General features: G+C 49.4%; 4 non-coding genes and 1 pseudogene across 4 annotated transcripts; 3 read left to right on the forward strand and 2 right to left on the reverse strand.

The window, feature by feature from the left end:
• Positions 1–5836: 5836 nt before the first annotated feature.
• LOC148810318 (U4 spliceosomal RNA) lies at positions 5837–5978 on the forward strand. The gene has a single exon (XR_016086774.1). It is a non-coding gene; the product is annotated as a U4 spliceosomal RNA (small nuclear RNA).
• Positions 5979–6801: 823 nt separating this feature from the next.
• On the reverse strand, positions 6802–6873 carry trnag-ucc (transfer RNA glycine (anticodon UCC)). Its single transcript has one exon. It is a non-coding gene; the product is annotated as a tRNA-Gly (tRNA).
• A 651-nt stretch (positions 6874–7524) lies between these two features.
• Positions 7525–7666, forward strand: LOC148810320 (U4 spliceosomal RNA). Its single transcript, XR_016086636.1, has one exon. It is a non-coding gene; the product is annotated as a U4 spliceosomal RNA (small nuclear RNA).
• Positions 7667–9046: 1380 nt separating this feature from the next.
• Positions 9047–9118, reverse strand: trnag-ucc (transfer RNA glycine (anticodon UCC)). The gene has a single exon. It is a non-coding gene; the product is annotated as a tRNA-Gly (tRNA).
• Positions 9119–13784: 4666 nt separating this feature from the next.
• LOC148810322 (U4 spliceosomal RNA) lies at positions 13785–13935 on the forward strand (annotated as a pseudogene).
• Positions 13936–18991: the final 5056 nt, after the last annotated feature.

The raw sequence follows: 18991 nt of genomic DNA on the forward strand, positions 1-18991 counted from the left end.
TTAAAGACAGATTTTGTCATGGTGACATCATGGTAGAAAGAAATGAACTTGTTTCTTCTCGACAGAAACGCTCTTTAGCTCTTTCAGCGTTATGCAGGGAACAGATCTGTCGAGAACACTTTTGAGTCAGCGCGAAACGCCGTGTTCTGTCAGTTTGATTTCATATTGCTCGTAGCGGCACCCGGCTTTTGTCTGTCAAACGCTAGGTTGCGCTTCTTCATGCTGCATCGTCGCATGAGTGGAGCTTTTAAAACGTCTGTACTTACTGCGCCCCATAAGAAATCATTTGTCCCCGTTCAAAAGAGATTGTGCGATGTCCTGCAGCGTTCGCAAAGCAAACCTTTGACAGTTTGAAAAGAGGAATTTATTCTGCTTCCTGTGCTTGCAGTAGTTACAAAGTTGAACGTCTTTACATGATCTACTGCAGTTTTCAGTGGGCGGGCTTTGTCAGTCTTGGAAAAACGCACTGTGTTTCGGCTCGGGAATCATCCTGCATGCTTTCTGTGTGTATAGCTGTCTTTTAACGCATACAGAATTTATTCGAAATCATTGATTTCTCCAATTAACAGGGGGCCCTTTTTGAACCTGCGAGAAGCATTCTTTCAATGTAACAGATTTACTCTGGGGAAAGGCAGCATGACATTGAGAGTTGTTCAAGCTTTCAGCACCCGCATCGGACTGCGTGTATGCAGACATCGATCAGAATCCCCTGTGAGATTATCCCCCAATTCTGTTTTGCAGCCTCTTTCAAAAGGCTTTGTTAGTCACATTCCTAGGCTCATGACAGCAGTTGAAAACGTTCGCCACTGCGTTGGTCGGGAATCGAACCCGGGTAAACTGCTCGGAAGGCAGCTATGCGCACCACTATACCTCCAACACACACCCACTGGAGCCCTGCAGAACACCAGCAGAGCATGCTCACGATATCGGACGCTGTCTCCGAGACGTGCTGATTCCACACATCGTAAATAAATCATGAAATTGTTAGTTACTGTAGCTAGACGTTCAAATGAGTTTCATGGCCAGATGGACTGTTTCCTCCAGCGGTTTTTTTTTTCTGATAAAATATACTTTATTCCGAAAAAAAAAACATCTCAAAAGGAAACATCTCACACATTAACACTCCACGTAATAAAAACAACGGTAGAACGGCAGTGATTGTCCGTTATCAATCCTTTGCAATTGTGGGCGGATTTGCGCTATTATGAGAGTCCCTCCAAACCCTACTACTTGCTGTTAAACCATTAATCCCTGTACAGGGTCCATAGTCCTTTCCAGCGCTCCCTCGCCGTGGGGAAACCCCATTTGGCTACGCCGCGCTTCATCCTCCTCCTGAGGTCCACCAGGATCCTCTCCTCCAGCTCTTTCGCTCCCCACTCGATGTTGTGCCGGATGAGATTGTTCCTCGCATCCCACAGGCCTTTTTTAGTGAGGGACAGCAGCAGCCACATCAGGAACTGAGTCCCCTTGTCCAATCCGGTAGGTGCCAGCCCCAGCAGAATGTACTGGTAACTGAGCACCGCACCCGTCCCCAGGAGTTGCATGGTGTTGTCCATTCTGCCCCACACCGCCTTGGCGAAGGGGCAGCTCCAGAACACGTGCTCCTGAGTCTCCTCGACGAAACACGTGTCCCGGGGGCAATGCGGGTTCCTGGTAAGCGAGTGTCTGTAGAGGACCTCTCTGGTGGCCAGTCTCTTGTGTACGGCCATCCAGTTGAGGTCCTTCAGTTGATTGTCCAGTTCTTTAGGCTGTGTCCTTTCCCAGACTTGTCTGGGAACTTGCAGCCTTTCGTCGGCGACCAGATGCCCCCTCACCTCTTTCTACAGGGCTCTGTGGTTGGTGCAGAGCTCTGGCTGTCTCGTGGCCTCGTACCTCCTGCTCCACTTGACAGCGTGGGTGTAGAACTTCGGTCGCCTCTCTGCCTTGGGCCCAGTGTTTGACCACTGGACCAAGTGCCTCATCGGGATGGAGAGCCACAGCCTGACAAAGTACTGGTACTTGTGGCCGATGGGCTCCCGCAGCGCCCGACAGAGGTTGCAGTAGAAGATGCAGTCGAGTTTCAGGGGGATATCCCTTCCTCGACCGGCTGACACATCCGGTTTCTCGTGATGTACTCGTACTTGCAGCCCCAGACGAAGCCAAAGATCATCCCTTGCAATGCTCGTCTGAGTCTGGCCGGCAGCGGGTACACCACCGCCAGGTAAACCAAAGCCGGCAGGACGTCTGCTTTCAACACCATCACTTTCCCTGTGTAGGACAGAGACCGCGTTTTCCACAGACCCAGCTTCGCGTTCACCCTGGCGATCCTCTCGGTCCAGTTGTTTGTCTCGTTGTCCTGGCTCTGGAAGGAAACCCCCAGTATTCTGAGGGGCTCCGTGCAGAGCTCGAGACCCTCCGGCGCCGTCATCCTGTGCTTCCAGGGCCCGAAGAACTTCAGTTTGCTCTTTCGGCGGTTGAGCTTCGACCCCGAGGCTCTGGAGTATTGCTCCATGACCTGCAGGGCCCTCCTCAACCCCCTGTCCGACCTCAGGAACAGCGTCGTGTCGTCGGCGTACTGGGAGATCTTAAGGGTTTCCCCCGCGCCTCCCGGTATCTCCAGGCCGTCGATGACAGGGTCCCGTCTCACCGCCTCTGCTAAGGGCTCTGTGAAGAGAACATAGAGAAGGGGTGAAAGGGGGCAGCCCTGTCGTACCCCGGATTCCTGGGGAATGAAATCCCCCAGGTTTCCGTTCACGTTCACTCTGCTGCCCACGTCAGAGTACAGAATCTGAATCCAGCAGCTGAAGCTCTCTCCGAAACCGAAGCGTTCCAGCACCCTGAAGAGATAGCTGTGGTTCACTCTGTCGAAGGCTTTCTCCTGGTCCAGGCTGACCACCATCATGGGCACGTTCCGGTCCTCGGCCCAGGCGATGGAGGTTCCAGCTGACGGATCGCCCTTCCACCCCACACGTCTGGTCGCTGTGGATGATGTGGGGTAGGGCGGTTCTCAGTCTGCCGGTCAGAAGCTTGTACAGGATGTTTACGTCCACGCAGACCATCGTGATCGGCCTCCAGTTTTTGAGTTCGGCGGCGTCTCCTCCATTGAACAGCAGGGAGATGACGCCCTCCCTCATGGTGTCTCCGAGTTTCCCCCGGCGGAAGATCTCCTGCGCCACTTCCACCAGATCTGCCGCCAGGGTGTCCCAGAAACAGGTGTAGAATTCCTTGGGGAGTCCGTCCGGCCCCGGCACCTTGCCATTCTCCATGGACAAGAGCGCCGCCTTCAGCTCCTCGGCCGTGATCGGATCCTCCAAGTCCTCCCTCACCTCCTCCGGTACTCGTGCCTTCAGCCCCTCCAGAAAAGCATCGCCTTCCTCCACCTCCGTCTGCTTTTCTGAAAAGAGCTCCGTGTAGAAAGCGGTGGCCGCTTCTACCTTGTCGCTCTCATCCAGCACTTCCTCTCCATCTCCCCGTCTCAGGCTGTGGATCACCCTCTTTTTCTGGGCTCCTCGGACCTGATTGAAGAAATAGGAGGAGCAGGTTTCATTGTTTTCATAATTCTCCCTTTGTGCCTTAACCAGGAAAGGCTTGGCTTTCTCGGTGTGCAGTTTGCGGAGCCTCTCCTTCAGGTCCCGTGCCCGGGCTGAATTGAAGGCTCCTCCCCCGTTAGCCGAACTGTACTCCTCCTCTAGTTGTCTCTGGAGTCGTGCAGCTTTCTTCCTCTCCCTGGCCGCCTTCCGTCTACAGTACGTCTGCGCCAGGGTCCGGGTCCTGTCCTTCACTGACTCCCACCATTCCACCACGGAGCTGTAGCCGTCTCTCAGATCGACCCAGCTCGCGTAGTCTTTCCGGAACAGTGCCCTGAAGTCGTCTTCCTCCAGTATCTCCCGGTTCAGCTTCCAGTACCCACGACCGAATGCCGGCAGGTTGGTGTTAGCCACCACCGTCAAGAGCTCGTGGTCGGAATACCACGCCGGGGACACCGTCGCCGACTCCAGGGAGCAGGTCGTGTGCAGGAAGATGTAGTCCAGGCGGCTGCACACTCCCCGGGAGTTTTTCCATGTTGTTCCGGCGTCGTTAGGGCGGCACCGTCTGAAGCCGTCTACCAGGGAGAACTGCTTGAGTAGCGACTCCAGCTCTGCCGAGCTAGCGTCGCTCCCCTTCTCCCGGACGACGTTGAAGTCCCCACCGAGCACTACCTGTCTGTTGGTGGTGCAGCAGCTGGCCAGGTCAGCAAACACTTCCTTCCGGATAGAGGGTTCCGTCGGAGCATAGACGTTAATCGCTCTCAACTTCTGCCCCCTCCAGTCGATGTCTGCGACCAGGATCCGGCCCTGCACCACCGAGAAGGAGGAAACCAGCGTCATCTCTGGGTTTCCGAGGAGGATTCCCACTCCGGAAGAGTGGACCCCTCCTACGCTCCAGCATTATTCTCCCTTCGTCCATTCCCTGGTGAATGTCAGCTTGTCGCTTTCATCCTTCAGGTGGACCTCCTGTAAGAAACAAACTGAGAAAGCCTTTGAGGCCAGATCATGAAAGACTCCCCGTCTTTTCAACGGGTCTCACAGCCCTCTCACGTTAGTTGTTAGAAAAATTTAAGTTTCACAGTCATGATTGAACAAGTGAAAGTTAAACCTCCTCTCTGTGCTTACAGTGGAAACGTGGGAGTCTACATCTGGGCACTGTTTAGCCTAGATGTAACTCCTCTCGTTCGGGTCCTGGGGGGAATATGCTGGGCTCCCTCCAGGTCTCACTGGGGACTGAAAGGTAAACATGCTGGACAGGTCCAGCCCTACCATCAGTCCCGGCTCCAGGGCGGCTTCAAAGTAATCCTCGTCTTCCTCGAGGATACTCTCCGCCACTGCTTCGGGAAGGCTCTTTTCTTCCCTTTCTCCAGGAGTTTCGGGGACCTCCAGTTGCTCCTGGGCCTCAGGGGAGGGGGCCTCCATTTCCTGGGCTGCCTCTTCCTGTTGTTCCTGGGCTTCGGGGGAGGGGGTTACCTCTTCCTGGGCTGCCTCCTCCTGTTGTCCGTGGGACTCGGGGGAGGGGGGTTCCGTTTCCTGGGTTGTCACTTCCTGTCGTCTTTGGGCCTCGGGGGGGGGGGGTTTCCATTTCCTGGGCCACCTCCTCTGGTTGTTCCTGGGCCTCGGGGGAAGAAAGTTCCGTTTCCTCTAGGACGAAGAAACAGTTCTCCCTTACCACTCTTTTCTTCTCTCCTTCCGAAGGTGGATCCACCCTGCATCTCTTCTCCCGCTTTCGCTTTCCCTTCTTGCTGGGAGTTATCCAGGGCCCTTCCTCCGGTCGGCCATTTTGTCCATCTTCCTGGCGGCCATCTTGTGGCACCAGTGCGGCTGGGGGTGTGGCCTCGGCAAAGGTATAGTATTGCAGTGAGACAGCACGATGCCTGCAAGACTATGTCACGCTAAACGCCACAGATTGTGTTTGTCCGTTCGTGTCAGTCGTCCTGCAGCTACGGGAAGTGGGACACAGACATGCTGCAATGCTTTCAGGGCGTTATGATTTGTTTGTGCAACATCCAAGAAGAGTACTTGTGGCTTGAATGTGAACTGTATGTGCCCGCCCCCGTTCCTCTGTAGAGCATGATTTCCTCCCGGCATGCCCTTCGTCATTGTTCTGTCATCTTGTATTTAAAGGGTTGTATTTCTGCTGCTGAAAATAAGCAACGGTTTTCTCACAACGCCCTTTGTTCCCAAAGGAGACCTTGTCTGTCATGAAATTCTTCAAAACCTCGAGCTATAAGAAGAAGACGACAAATATGAAGCGTTACAGCAACGACATGCCATGAGACGATTGATAACGATTTCCATAGGATCCCCGCGGTTGCCTGGCAACCGTCAGCTTTGCGCAGTGGCAGTATCGTAGCCTGTGAGGTTTAGCCGAGGCGCGATTATTGCTAGTTGAAAACTTTTCCCAATACCCCGCTTCCGCCGGTTTGCAATACAATCGGCGAAAGCAATTTTTGACAGTCTCGTCAGAGACTGAGCAAGGTGTTTAAAGACAGATTTTGTCATGGTGACATCATGGTAGAAAGAAATGAACTTGTTTCTTCTCGACAGAAACGCTCTTTAGCTCTTTCAGCGTTATGCAGGGAACAGATCTGTCGAGAACACTTTTGAGTCAGCGCGAAACGCCGTGTTCTGTCAGTTTGATTTCATATTGCTCGTAGCGGCGCCCGGCTTTTGTCTGTCAAACGCTAGGTTGCGCTTCTTCATGCTGCATCGTCGCATGAGTGGAGCTTTTTAAACGTCTGTACTTACTGCGCCCCATAAGAAATCATTTGTCCCCGTTCAAAAGAGATTGTGCGATGTCCTGCAGCGTTCGCAAAGCAAACCTTTGACAGTTTGAAAAGAGGAATTTATTCTGCTTCCTGTGCTTGCAGTAGTTACAAAGTTGAACGTCTTTACACGATCTGCTGCAGTTTTCAGTGGGCGGGCTTTGTCAAAGTCGTGGAATAACGCACTGTGTTTCGGCTCGGGAAACACCCTGCATGTTTTCTGTGTGTATAGCTGTCTTTTAACGCATACAGAACTCATTCGAAATCATTGATTTCTCCAATTAACAGGGGCCCTTTTTGAACCTGCGAGAAGCTGTCTTTCAATGTAACAGATTTACTCCGGGGAAAGGCAGCATGATATTGAGAGTTTCTCAAGTTTTCAGCACCCCTATCGGACTGCGTGTATGCAGACATCGCAAAGAATCCCCTGTAAGATTCTCCCCCAATTCATTTGTGCAACCTCTTTCAAAAAAGGCTTTGCTGGTCACATTTTTAGGTTTATAAGAGAAGTTACAGACACTCGGCGCTGCGTTGGCCGGGAATCGAACCCGGGTCAACTGCTTGGAAGGCAGCTATGCTCACCAATATACCACCAACGCACAGCTGCTGGAGCCCTGCAGGACACCACCAGATAATGCTCACGATATCGGACGCTGTCTCCGGGACGTGCTGATTCCACACATCGTGAACAAATCATGATATTGTTAGTTACTGTAGCTAGACGTTCAAATGAGTTTCATGGCCAGATGGACTGTTTCCTCCAGCGGTATAGTATTGCAGTGAGACAGCACGATGCCTGCAAGACTATGTCACGCTAAACGCCACAGATTGTGTTTGTCCGTTCGTGTCAGTCGTCCTGCAGCTACGGGAAGTTGGACACAGACATGCTGCAATGCTTTCAGGGCGTTATGATTTGTTTGTGCAACATCCGAGAAGAGTACTTGTGGCTTGAATGTGAACTGTACGTGGCCGCCCCCTTTCCTCTGTAGTGCATGATTTCCTCCCGGCATGCCCTTCGTCATTGTTCTGTCATCTTGTATTTAAAGGGTTCTATTTCTGCTGCTGAAAATAAGCAACGGTTTTCTCACAACGCCCTTTGTTCCCAACGGAGACCTTGTCTGTCATGAAATTCTTCAAAACCTCGAGCTATAAGAAGAAGACGACAAATATGAAGCGTTACAGCAACGACATGCCATGAGACGATTGATAACGATTTCCATAGGATCCCCGCGGTTGCCTGGCAAACCGTCAACTTTGTGCAGTGGCAGTATCGTAGCCTGTGAGGTTTAGCCGAGGCGCGATTATTGCTAGTTGAAAACTTTTCCCAATACCCCGCTTTCACCGGTTTGCAATACAATCGGCGAAAGCAATTTTTGACAGTCTCGTCAGAGACTGAGCAAGGTGTTTAAAGACAGATTTTGTCATGGTGACATCATGGTAGAAAGAAATGAACTTGTTTCTTGTCGACAGAAACGCTCTTTAGCTCTTTCAGCGTTATGCAGGGAACAGATCTGTCGAGAACACTTTTGAGTCAGCGCGAAACGCCGTGTTCTGTCAGTTTGATTTCATATTGCTCGTAGCGGCGCCCGGCTTTTGTCTTTCAAACGCTAGGTTGCGCTTCTTCATGCTGCATCGTCGAATGAGTGGAGCTTTTTTAACGTCTGTACTTACTGCGCCCCATAAGAAATCATTTGTCCCCGTTCAAAAGAGATTGTGCGATGTCCTGCAGCGTTCGCAAAGCAAACCTTTAACAGTTTGAAAAGAGGAATTTATTCTGCTTCCTGTGCTTGCAGTAGTTACAAAGTTGAACGTCTTTACACGATCTGCTGCAGTTTTCAGTGGGCGGGCTTTGTCAAAGTCGTGGAAAAACGCACTGTGTTTCGGCTCGGGAAACATCCTGCATGTTTTCTGTGTGTATAGCTGTCTTTTAACGCATACAGAATTCATTCGAAATCATTGATTTCTCCAATTACCAGGGGGCCTTATTGAACCTGCGAGAAGCATTCTTTTAATGAAACAGATTTACTCCGGGGAAAGGCAGCATGATATTGAGAGTTGCTCAAGCTTTCAGCACCCGTATCGGACTGCGTGTAAGCAGACATCGCTCAGAATGCCCTTTAAGATTCTCGTAGCGGCGCCCGGCTTTTGTCTGTCAAATGCTAGGTTGCTTCTTCGTGCTGCATCGCCGGCATGAATGGAGCTTTTAAAACGTCTGTTCTTACTGCGCTCCATAAGAAATCATTTGTCCCCGTTCAAAAGAGATTGTGCGATGTCCTGCAGCGTTCGCAAGGCAAACCTTTGACAGTTTGAAAAGAGGAATTTATTCTGCTTCCTGTTCTTGCAGTAGTTACAAAGTCGAATGTCTTTACACGATCTGCTGCAGTTTTCAGTGGGCGGGCTTTGTCAAATGGCTTGGATAAAGGCACTGTGTTTCGGCTCGGGAAACACCCTGCATGTTTTCTGTGTGTATAGCTGTCTTTTAACGCATACAGAACTCATTCGAAATCATTGATTTCTCCAATTAACAGGGGCCCTTTTTGAACCTGCGAGAAGCTGTCTTTCAATGTAACAGATTTACTCCGGGGAAAGGCAGCATGATATTGAGAGTTTCTCAAGTTTTCAGCACCCATATCGGACTGCGTGTATGCAGACATCGCAAAGAATCCCCTGTAAGATTCTCCCCCAATTCATTTGTGCAACCTCTTTCAAAAAAGGCTTTGCTTTGCTGGTCATATTTTTAGGTTCATAAGAGAAGTTACAGACACTCGGCGCTGCGTTCGCCGGGAATCGAACGCGGGTCAACTGCTTGGAAGGCAGCTATGCTCACCACTATACCACCAACGCACAGCTGCTGGAGCCCTGCAGGACACCACCAGATAATGCTCACGATATCGGACGCTGTCTCCGGGACGTGCTGATTCCACATATCGTGAACAAATCATGATATTGTTAGTTACTGTAGCTAGACGTTCAAATGAGTTTCATGGCCAGATGGACTGTTTCCTCCAGCGGTATAGTATTGCAGTGAGACAGCACGATGCCTGCAAGACTATGTCACGCTAAACGCCACAGATTGTGTTTGTCCGTTCGTGCTAGTCGTCCTGCAGCTACGGGAAGTGGGACACAGACATGCTGCAATGCTTTCAGGGCGTTATGATTTGTTTGTGCAACATCCGAGAAGAGTACTTGTGGCTTGAATGTGAACTGTACGTGGCCGCCCCCTTTCCTCTGTAGTGCATGATTTCCTCCCGGCATGCTCTTCGTCATTGTTCTGTCATCTTGTATTTAAAGGGTTGTATTTCTGCTGCTGAAAATAAGCAACGGTTTTCTCACAACGCCCTTTGTTCCCAACGGAGACCTTGTCTGTCATGAAATTCTTCAAAACCTCGAGCTATAAGAAGAAGACGACAAATATGAAGCGTTACAGCAACGACATGCCATGAGACGATTGATAACGATTTCCATAGGATCCCCGCGGTTGCCTGGCAACCGTCAACTTTGCGCAGTGGCAGTATCGTAGCCTGTGAAGTTTAGATGCCCTCCTCTCCTCCATCCAGTCCATCACGGAGGATCTGCAGCAGCTGGTGGGTGAGGGGGAAGAGGAGACTGGTGCATCGGCTGCACCCCTTTCCCCTCAGTGCTCCCAGGAGCTGGACGTGAGGAAAAGGAAAAATGACTCTGTTTTCTCCCCGAGCGAGGAGGAAGGAGAGCATGGCGATGGGGACAGCTGGAACCCCTCCACCCCTCCCTCTAGCCCCTTCCTTGAAATGGACTCTGTGAACGCTTTTACTGCTGCCACCCTGATGAAGGCTCATTCAGAGGATGGCTGGCAGGAAATTGGTAAGAAGAAAAAGAAAAAGAAGAAGGTAACAGGTGAGACAGAAGAGAATTGTGTTTTGTAAAGACTGGTTCCACTTTCTTATGTAATATGGCTCTAAACATTATTTCTCTTAACACCAGAGGTATCAATGACAGAGTTAAATGTCAGTCTGTCTTTGATTACCTCCAGCAGAGAGAGGGAGATGTGTTGATGTTGCAGGAGTGTGCTTTAGCCTATCAAGAGAGGTATAAAAGCTTTGAAGATAGGTGGGATAAAGGGCCTTCTGTTTGGTCAGGGGACAATAACAACAGAGCCTCTGGCGTGGCCATTCTTTTCAAAGGATGGGCTTTCAAATTGAAAAGTATTCAGAGGGTCATAGATGGCAGGTTGCTGTGTGTGGATGTGGAATGGGGGACCGTTAACCTGCGGCTAATCAATGTGTATTGTCCTACTGACGTGGGAGGAAGGGTGGAGCTACTCAAGGCACTCTCTCCCCTATTGTTATGTAGCACAGACGTGATAGTGGGAGGGGATTTTAATTGTATCTTAGAGCACACAGACAGGCAGTCTAGCTCTCCGATAAAATTGGATTCCAGCTCACTGGCCCTGCAAAACTTAGTTCAAGACTTTAAACTCTCAGACACATATAGATGTATATATCTCACAACAGCAGGATATACATGGTCAGGGAGGAATAGCAGCTCCAGAATTGACTATTGCTTTGTCTCAGCGAGAGTGAAAGTTGTTGGGGTCACTCTTCAGCCTGTCTTCTTCTCAGATCATCAGGCTTTAGGGTGTAGAGTGGAACTCCAGGGCGGGACTGTCTTTGGCCCAGGCCTCTGGAAACTCAACACAAAGCTGCTAGAGAACGAGGGGGTAGTATCCCGCTACAAGGAGAAACTATCACAGTGGCTGTCCTTGCAGTGTTTGTACGGGTCAGTAGGAGAGTGGTGGGAGGAGGTGAAGGTGAGGACAAAGGCCTTTTTCATGGCTGAGGGAAGGAAGGCTGCTGCCAGACGGAGAGGAGTGCTAGCCAGGAAACAGAGGCAGCTGCAGCGTCTCTACACGATGCTGCACAGTGGCTTCGATGTGCTCGAGGATATCACCCTTTTAAAAAAGGACATCCGGAGCATAGCCGAAGAAAGTAGTCGAGGAGTGCTGTTAAGAAGCAGAGTGCAGTTCTTGGAAGAAAATGAGAAGTGTACTCGCTTCTTTTTCAGGAAAGTGGTAGGCTCCAAGTCTGTCATGGAAAGTGTAGTTGATGAGGAGGGACGAGAGAAAACAGAGCCGAGTGCTATCCTCTCCTGCACCGAGGCCTTCTACTCAAGACTGTACAGCTCTACAGAGGTAAAGGATGAAGAAATTCATTTTTTCACCTCAAAGCTAGAAAACGTTTTGAGTGAAGAAGATAGGGAAGTACTTGAGAGGGATTTGACAGTAGAAGAGCTGAGACAGGCTATGGAGAGCTTACAGAAGGGGAAAACTCCGGGTGCTGACGGGCTCCCTAAAGAATTTTATTGCACCTTTTGGGATCTGCTTCAGGATCCGCTACTGCTCCTATTCGAGGAAAGCTATAAGACAGAATTGCTGCCTGACTCCTTAAGAGAAGGCACTATCTCTCTCTTGTTTAAGAAAGGAGCAAAGAATGACATAAAGAACTGGAGACCCCTCAGCCTGTTAGGCGTGGACACTAAGATCCTGTCCAAAGCCCTTTTCCTGCGCCTACAAAATGTAGTGGCCTCACTGGTAGGGAAAGAACAGACTTGTGGGATAGCAGGACGCCTGATGAGCGACAACCTGGCCTTGTTGAGGGATGTCTGTCTGTACTCGGAGGATCGCTCCCTCCCTCTGTGCATTTTAGGTGTAGACCTAGAAAAGGCCTTTGACCGCCTAAACCGGCAGTACTTAACATCGGTACTTGAGCACATGAAGTTTGGCCCCATCATGAGAAAGTGGATTAACCTGCTGTACACAGGTAGCAACAGCAGAGTAATGGTTAATGGCAATAGATCACGCCCCTTTGAAGTCTGTTCAGAGGTGAGGCAGGGCTGCCCATTATCCCCCTTGTTATTCGTTTTGGCTATGGAGCCCTTAGCCTGTGCCTTGCGCCAGGATCAGGCCATTAATGGGATACCAGTGCCTGGAAGTGGGGGAGGAGAGGTAAAGACATCTCTATACATGGATGACGTCACCCTGCTCCTCTCTGACAATGCCTCAATTAGCAGAGCTCTGCAGTGCTGTGATCGTTTCTCTTTGGCTTCCTCTGCAAAAATTAACAAATCTAAGAGTGAGATTTTTTATCAGAACTGGAGGGAGCCAAAAGAAGGACATGATCTCAGGCTGCAAGAGAAGAGAATTAAGGTCCTGGGGGTGTATTTTGGAGAAGAGATGGGAACAGTAAATTGGCAGAACAAATTGCCAATCTTAAACAAAAAACTGATGCAATGGAAGGACCGAGACCTCACCATGACAGGGAAGGTGCTGGTCATCAAAGCTGAGCTCTTGCCTGTCTTGAATTTTCTGGCTTCTACCTTCCCAATCCCACACCGTGTTGCGGCGGTGCTGAGGAGATTGATGTTTCAATTTCTATGGGGTGGGAAGCAGGAAAGACTCAGAAGGGAAATAATGTACAGGCCGCTACCCTCAGGGGGGAAGTCTGTCCCAGATATTGCTACGAAGCTGCTGTGCATTTTCCTGGCCTCTGTGCTGAGAGGCTTTGCAACAGCACCTGCAGCGCGTACCTGGACTTATTTTTCCAGGCTCTGGATAGGTAGGGAGGTGTTCAGAGTGTGGGGTGTCAGACCCAAGCTGGATGTCCCACTCTCTGACACATGCCCTGCAATTTATGGGACAGTTAAACGTTTTCTAAGATCTCACCCAATTGGCCATATTCCCCTCCGAGATGTCAGCGTCCAAAAACTGGAAGATTTCGTTGCACCCCAGAACAATAGGCAGACCCCTGTGGGCATTTTAACATCAGCCCAAACAAGGAAGGTGTGGAAACACACATCCTCTAAGTTTCTGTGCAACATTCACAGAGATTTAGCCTGGAGTGTCGTCCACCAGTGCTTACCGGTACGAACTTTCTTGTACCGTAGGGGCCTCACCCCCAGCCCTCGCTGCGTTAGGGTGGGCTGCGGCGAGGAGGAGAATGTGACCCATCTCCTGTGGTCCTGCTTTTTTGCTAAGGCCTTCTGGGCACAGTTTGAAGATTGGTTGCAAGCTCTCTCGCCCCAATTTACCCTGACCGCTGCTTTCGTCATATACGGCATCTCTCCTGTCAAACTTCCTCCTGACGTGTTTGACAGGATCTGGGCCGTGGTGAACAGTGGGAAAAACGCCCTGTGGAGAGTGAGGAACATGGGGCTGTTCAAAGGCATCGAGGTCCCAGTCAAGGCAGCAGGTAGCCTGGCCCTGTTCATCACCCGAGAGAACTATTACCTCAGAGATCTGTGGAGAGAAGGGAGGGAGGAAGCAGAAAATCTGTGGGAAATAGAGAGCATAGGTCAATATCTCAAGAAACTGTGAAAAACATTATCATGTTTAAGTAAAGAATGTGATTTGCACCAGAAAAAAAGAAATTGTTGCTATGTAACTGGTACCGTGTCAAAATGTAATGAGATGTGATCATATATACTGTTTTAAGTATGTATATTAATGTAAAGCGTTCTAAATTGTGATGTCCTGTACTTTTTTGTGAAAAGAAAATAAAGTTCTTAAAAATTGAAAAATTGAATTGCCGAGGCGCGATTATTGCTAGTTGAAAACTTTTCCCAATACACCGCTTCCGCCGGTTTGCAATACAATCGGCGAAAGCAATTTTTGACAGTCTCGTCAGAGACTGAGCAAGGTGTTTAAAGACAGATTTTGTCATGGTGACATCATGGTAGAAAGAAATGAACTTGTTTCTTGTCGACAGAAACGCTCTTTAGCTCTTTCAGCGTTATGCAGGGAACAGATCTGTCGAGAACACTTTTGAGTCAGCGCGAAACGCCGTGTTCTGTCAGTTTGATTTCATATTGCTCGTAGCGGCGCCCGGCTTTTGTCTGTCAAACGCTAGGTTGCGCTTCTTCATGCTGCATCGTCGCATGAGTGGAGCTTTTTAAACGTCTGTACTTACTGCGCCCCATAAGAAATCATTTGTCCCCGTTCAAAAGAGATTGTGCGATGTCCTGCAGCGTTCGCAAAGCAAACCTTTGACAGTTTGAAAAGAGGAATTTATTCTGCTTCCTGTGCTTGCAGTAGTTACAAAGTTGAACGTCTTTACACGATCTGCTGCAGTTTTCAGTGGGCGGGCTTTGTCAAAGTCGTGGAAAAACGCACTGTGTTTCGGCTCGGGAAACATCCTGCATGTTTTCTGTGTGTATAGCTGTCTTTTAACGCATACAGAATTCATTCGAAATCATTGATTTCTCCAATTACCAGGGGGCCTTATTGAACCTGCGAGAAGCATTCTTTTAATGAAACAGATTTACTCCGGGGAAAGGCAGCATGATATTGAGAGTTGCTCAAGCTTTCAGCACCCGTATCGGACTGCGTGTAAGCAGACATCGCTCAGAATGCCCTTTAAGATTCTCGTAGCGGCGCCCGGCTTTTGTCTGTCAAATGCTAGGTTGCGCTTCTTCGTGCTGCATCGCCGGCATGAGTGGAGCTTTTAAAACGTCTGTTCTTACTGCGCCCCATAAGAAATCATTTGTCCCCGTTCAAAAGAGATTGTGCGATGTCCTGCAGCGTTCGCAAGGCAAACCTTTGACAGTTTGAAAAGAGGAATTTATTCTGCTTCCTGTTCTTGCAGTAGTTACAAAGTCGAATGTCTTTACACGATCTGCTGCAGTTTTCAGTGGGCGGGCTTTGTCAAATGGCTTGGATAAAGGCACTGTGTTTCGGCTCGGGAAACACCCTGCATGTTTTCTGTGTGTATAGCTGTCTTTTAACGCATACAGAACTCATTCGAAATCATTGATTTCTCCAATTAACAGGGGCCCTTTTTGAACCTGCGAGAAGCTGTCTTTCAATGTAACAGATTTACTCCGGGGAAAGGCAGCATGATATTGAGAGTTTCTCAAGTTTTCAGCACCCATATCGGACTGCGTGTATGCAGACATCGCAAAGAATCCCCTGTAAGATTCTCCCCCAATTCATTTGTGCAACCTCTTTCAAAAAAGGCTTTGCTGGTCACATTTTTAGGTTCATAAGAGAAGTTACAGACACTCGGCGCTGCGTTCGCCGGGAATCAAACGCGGGTCAACTGCTTGGAAAGCAGCTATGCTCACCACTATACCACCAACGCACAGCTGCTGGAGCCCTGCAGGACACCACCAGATAATGCTCACGATATCGGACGCTGTCTCCGGGACGTGCTGATTCCACACATCGTGAACAAATCATGATATTGTTAGTTACTGTAGCTAGACGTTCAAATGAGTTTCATGGCCAGATGGACTGTTTCCTCCAGCGGTATAGTATTGCAGTGAGACAGCACGATGCCTGCAAGACTATGTCACGCTAAACGCCACAGATTGTGTTTGTCCGTTCGTGTCAGTCGTCCTGCAGCTACGGGAAGTGGGACACAGACATGCTGCAATGCTTTCAGGGCGTTATGATTTGTTTGTGCAACATCCGAGAAGAGTACTTGTGGCTTGAATGTGAACTGTACGTGGCCGCCCCCTTTCCTCTGTAGTGCATGATTTCCTCCCGGCATGCCCTTCATCGTTGTTCTGTCATCTTGTATTTAAAGGGTTGTATTTCTGCTGCTGAAAATAAGCAACGGTTTTCTCACAACGCCCTTTGTTCCCAACGGAGACCTTGTCTGTCATGAAATTCTTCAAAACCTCGAGCTATAAGAAGAAGACGACAAATATGAAGCGTTACAGCAACGACATGCCATGAGACGATTGATAACGATTTCCATAGGATCCCCGCGGTTGTCTGGCAACCGTCAACTTTGCGCAGTGGCAGTATCGTAGCCTGTGAAGTTTAGATGCCCTCCTCTCCTCCATCCAGTCCATCACGGAGGATCTGCAGCAGCTGGTGGGTGAGGGGGAAGAGGAGACTGGTGCATCGGCTGCACCCCTTTCCCCTCAGTGCTCCCAGGAGCTGGACGTGAGGAAAAGGAAAAATGACTCTGTTTTCTCCCCGAGCGAGGAGGAAGGAGAGCATGGCGATGGGGACAGCTGGAACCCCTCCACCCCTCCCTCTAGCCCCTTCCTTGAAATGGACTCTGTGAACGCTTTTACTGCTGCCACCCTGATGAAGTCTCATTCAGAGGATGGCTGGCAGGAAATTGGTAAGAAGAAAAAGAAAAAGAAGAAGGTAACAGGTGAGACAGAAGAGAAATGTGTTTTGTAAAGACTGGTTCCACTTTCTTATGTAATATGGCTCTAAACATAATTTCTCTTAACACCAGAGGTATCAATGACAGAGTTAAATGTCAGTCTGTCTTTGATTACCTCCAGCAGAGAGAGGGAGATGTGTTGATGTTGCAGGAGTGTGCTTTAGCCTATCAAGAGAGGTATAAAAGCTTTGAAGATAGGTGGGATAAAGGGCCTTCTGTTTGGTCAGGGGACAATAACAACAGAGCCTCTGGCGTGGCCATTCTTTTCAAAGGATGGGCTTTCAAATTGAAAAGTATTCAGAGGGTCATAGATGGCAGGTTGCTGTGTGTGGATGTGGAATGGGGGACCGTTAACCTGCGGCTAATCAATGTGTATTGTCCTACTGACGTGGGAGGAAGGGTGGAGCTACTCAAGGCACTCTCTCCCCTATTGTTATGTAGCACAGACGTGATAGTGGGAGGGGATTTTAATTGTATCTTAGAGCACACAGACAGGCAGTCTAGCTCTCCGATAAAATTGGATTCCAGCTCACTGGCCCTGCAAAACTTAGTTCAAGACTTTAAACTCTCAGACACATATAGATGTATATATCTCACAACAGCAGGATATACATGGTCAGGGAGGAATAGCAGCTCCAGAATTGACTATTGCTTTGTCTCAGCGAGAGTGAAAGTTGTTGGGGTCACTCTTCAGCCTGTCTTCTTCTCAGATCATCAGGCTTTAGGGTGTAGAGTGGAACTCCAGGGCGGGACTGTCTTTGGCCCAGGCCTCTGGAAACTCAACACAAAGCTGCTAGAGAACGAGGGGGTAGTATCCCGCTACAAGGAGAAACTATCACAGTGGCTGTCCTTGCAGTGTTTGTACGGGTCAGTAGGAGAGTGGTGGGAGGAGGTGAAGGTGAGGACAAAGGCCTTTTTCATGGCTGAGGGAAGGAAGGCTGCTGCCAGACGGAGAGGAGTGCTAGCCAGGAAACAGAGGCAGCTGCAGCGTCTCTACACGATGCTGCACAGTGGCTTCGATGTGCTCGAGGATATCACCCTTTTAAAAAAGGACATCCGGAGCATAGCCGAAGAAAGTAGTCGAGGAGTGCTGTTAAGAAGCAGAGTGCAGTTCTTGGAAGAAAATGAGAAGTGTACTCGCTTCTTTTTCAGGAAAGTGGTAGGCTCCAAGTCTGTCATGGAAAGTGTAGTTGATGAGGAGGGACGAGAGAGAACAGAGCCGAGTGCTATCCTCTCCTGCACCGAGGCCTTCTACTCAAGACTGTACAGCTCTACAGAGGTAAAGGATGAAGAAATTCATTTTTTCACCTCAAAGCTAGAAAACGTTTTGAGTGAAGAAGATAGGGAAGTACTTGAGAGGGATTTGACAGTAGAAGAGCTGAGACAGGCTATGGAGAGCTTACAGAAGGGGAAAACTCCGGGTGCTGACGGGCTCCCTAAAGAATTTTATTGCACCTTTTGGGATCTGCTTCAGGATCCGCTACTGCTCCTATTCGAGGAAAGCTATAAGACAGAATTGCTGCCTGACTCCTTAAGAGAAGGCACTATCTCTCTCTTGTTTAAGAAAGGAGCAAAGAATGACATAAAGAACTGGAGACCCCTCAGCCTGTTAGGCGTGGACACTAAGATCCTGTCCAAAGCCCTTTTCCTGCACCTACAAAATGTAGTGGCCTCACTGGTAGGGAAAGAACAGACTTGTGGGATAGCAGGACGCCTGATGAGCGACAACCTGGCCTTGTTGAGGGATGTCTGTCTGTACTCGGAGGATCGCTCCCTCCCTCTGTGCATTTTAGGTGTAGACCTAGAAAAGGCCTTTGACCGCCTAAACCGGCAGTACTTAACATCGGTACTTGAGCACATGAAGTTTGGCCCCATCATGAGAAAGTGGATTAACCTGCTGTACACAGGTAGCAACAGCAGAGTAATGGTTAATGGCAATAGATCACGCCCCTTTGAAGTCTGTTCAGAGGTGAGGCAGGGCTGCCCATTATCCCCCTTGTTATTCGTTTTGGCTATGGAGCCCTTAGCCTGTGCCTTGCGCCAGGATCAGGCCATTAATGGGATACCAGTGCCTGGAAGTGGGGGAGGAGAGGTAAAGACATCTCTATACATGGATGACGTCACCCTGCTCCTCTCTGACAATGCCTCAATTAGCAGAGCTCTGCAGTGCTGTGATCGTTTCTCTTTGGCTTCCTCTGCAAAAATTAACAAATCTAAGAGTGAGATTTTTTATCAGAACTGGAGGGAGCCAAAAGAAGGACATGATCTCAGGCTGCAAGAGAAGAGAATTAAGGTCCTGGGGGTGTATTTTGGAGAAGAGATGGGAACAGTAAATTGGCAGAACAAATTGCCAATCTTAAACAAAAAACTGATGCAATGGAAGGACCGAGACCTCACCATGACAGGGAAGGTGCTGGTCATCAAAGCTGAGCTCTTGCCTGTCTTGAATTTTCTGGCTTCTACCTTCCCAATCCCACACCGTGTTGCGGCGGTGCTGAGGAGATTGATGTTTCAATTTCTATGGGGTGGGAAGCAGGAAAGACTCAGAAGGGAAATAATGTAC

This window comes from Atractosteus spatula, assembly GCF_055471065.1.
Source record: "Atractosteus spatula isolate fAtrSpa1 chromosome 26 unlocalized genomic scaffold, fAtrSpa1.hap1 SUPER_26_unloc_1, whole genome shotgun sequence".
NCBI lineage: Eukaryota > Metazoa > Chordata > Actinopteri > Semionotiformes > Lepisosteidae > Atractosteus > Atractosteus spatula.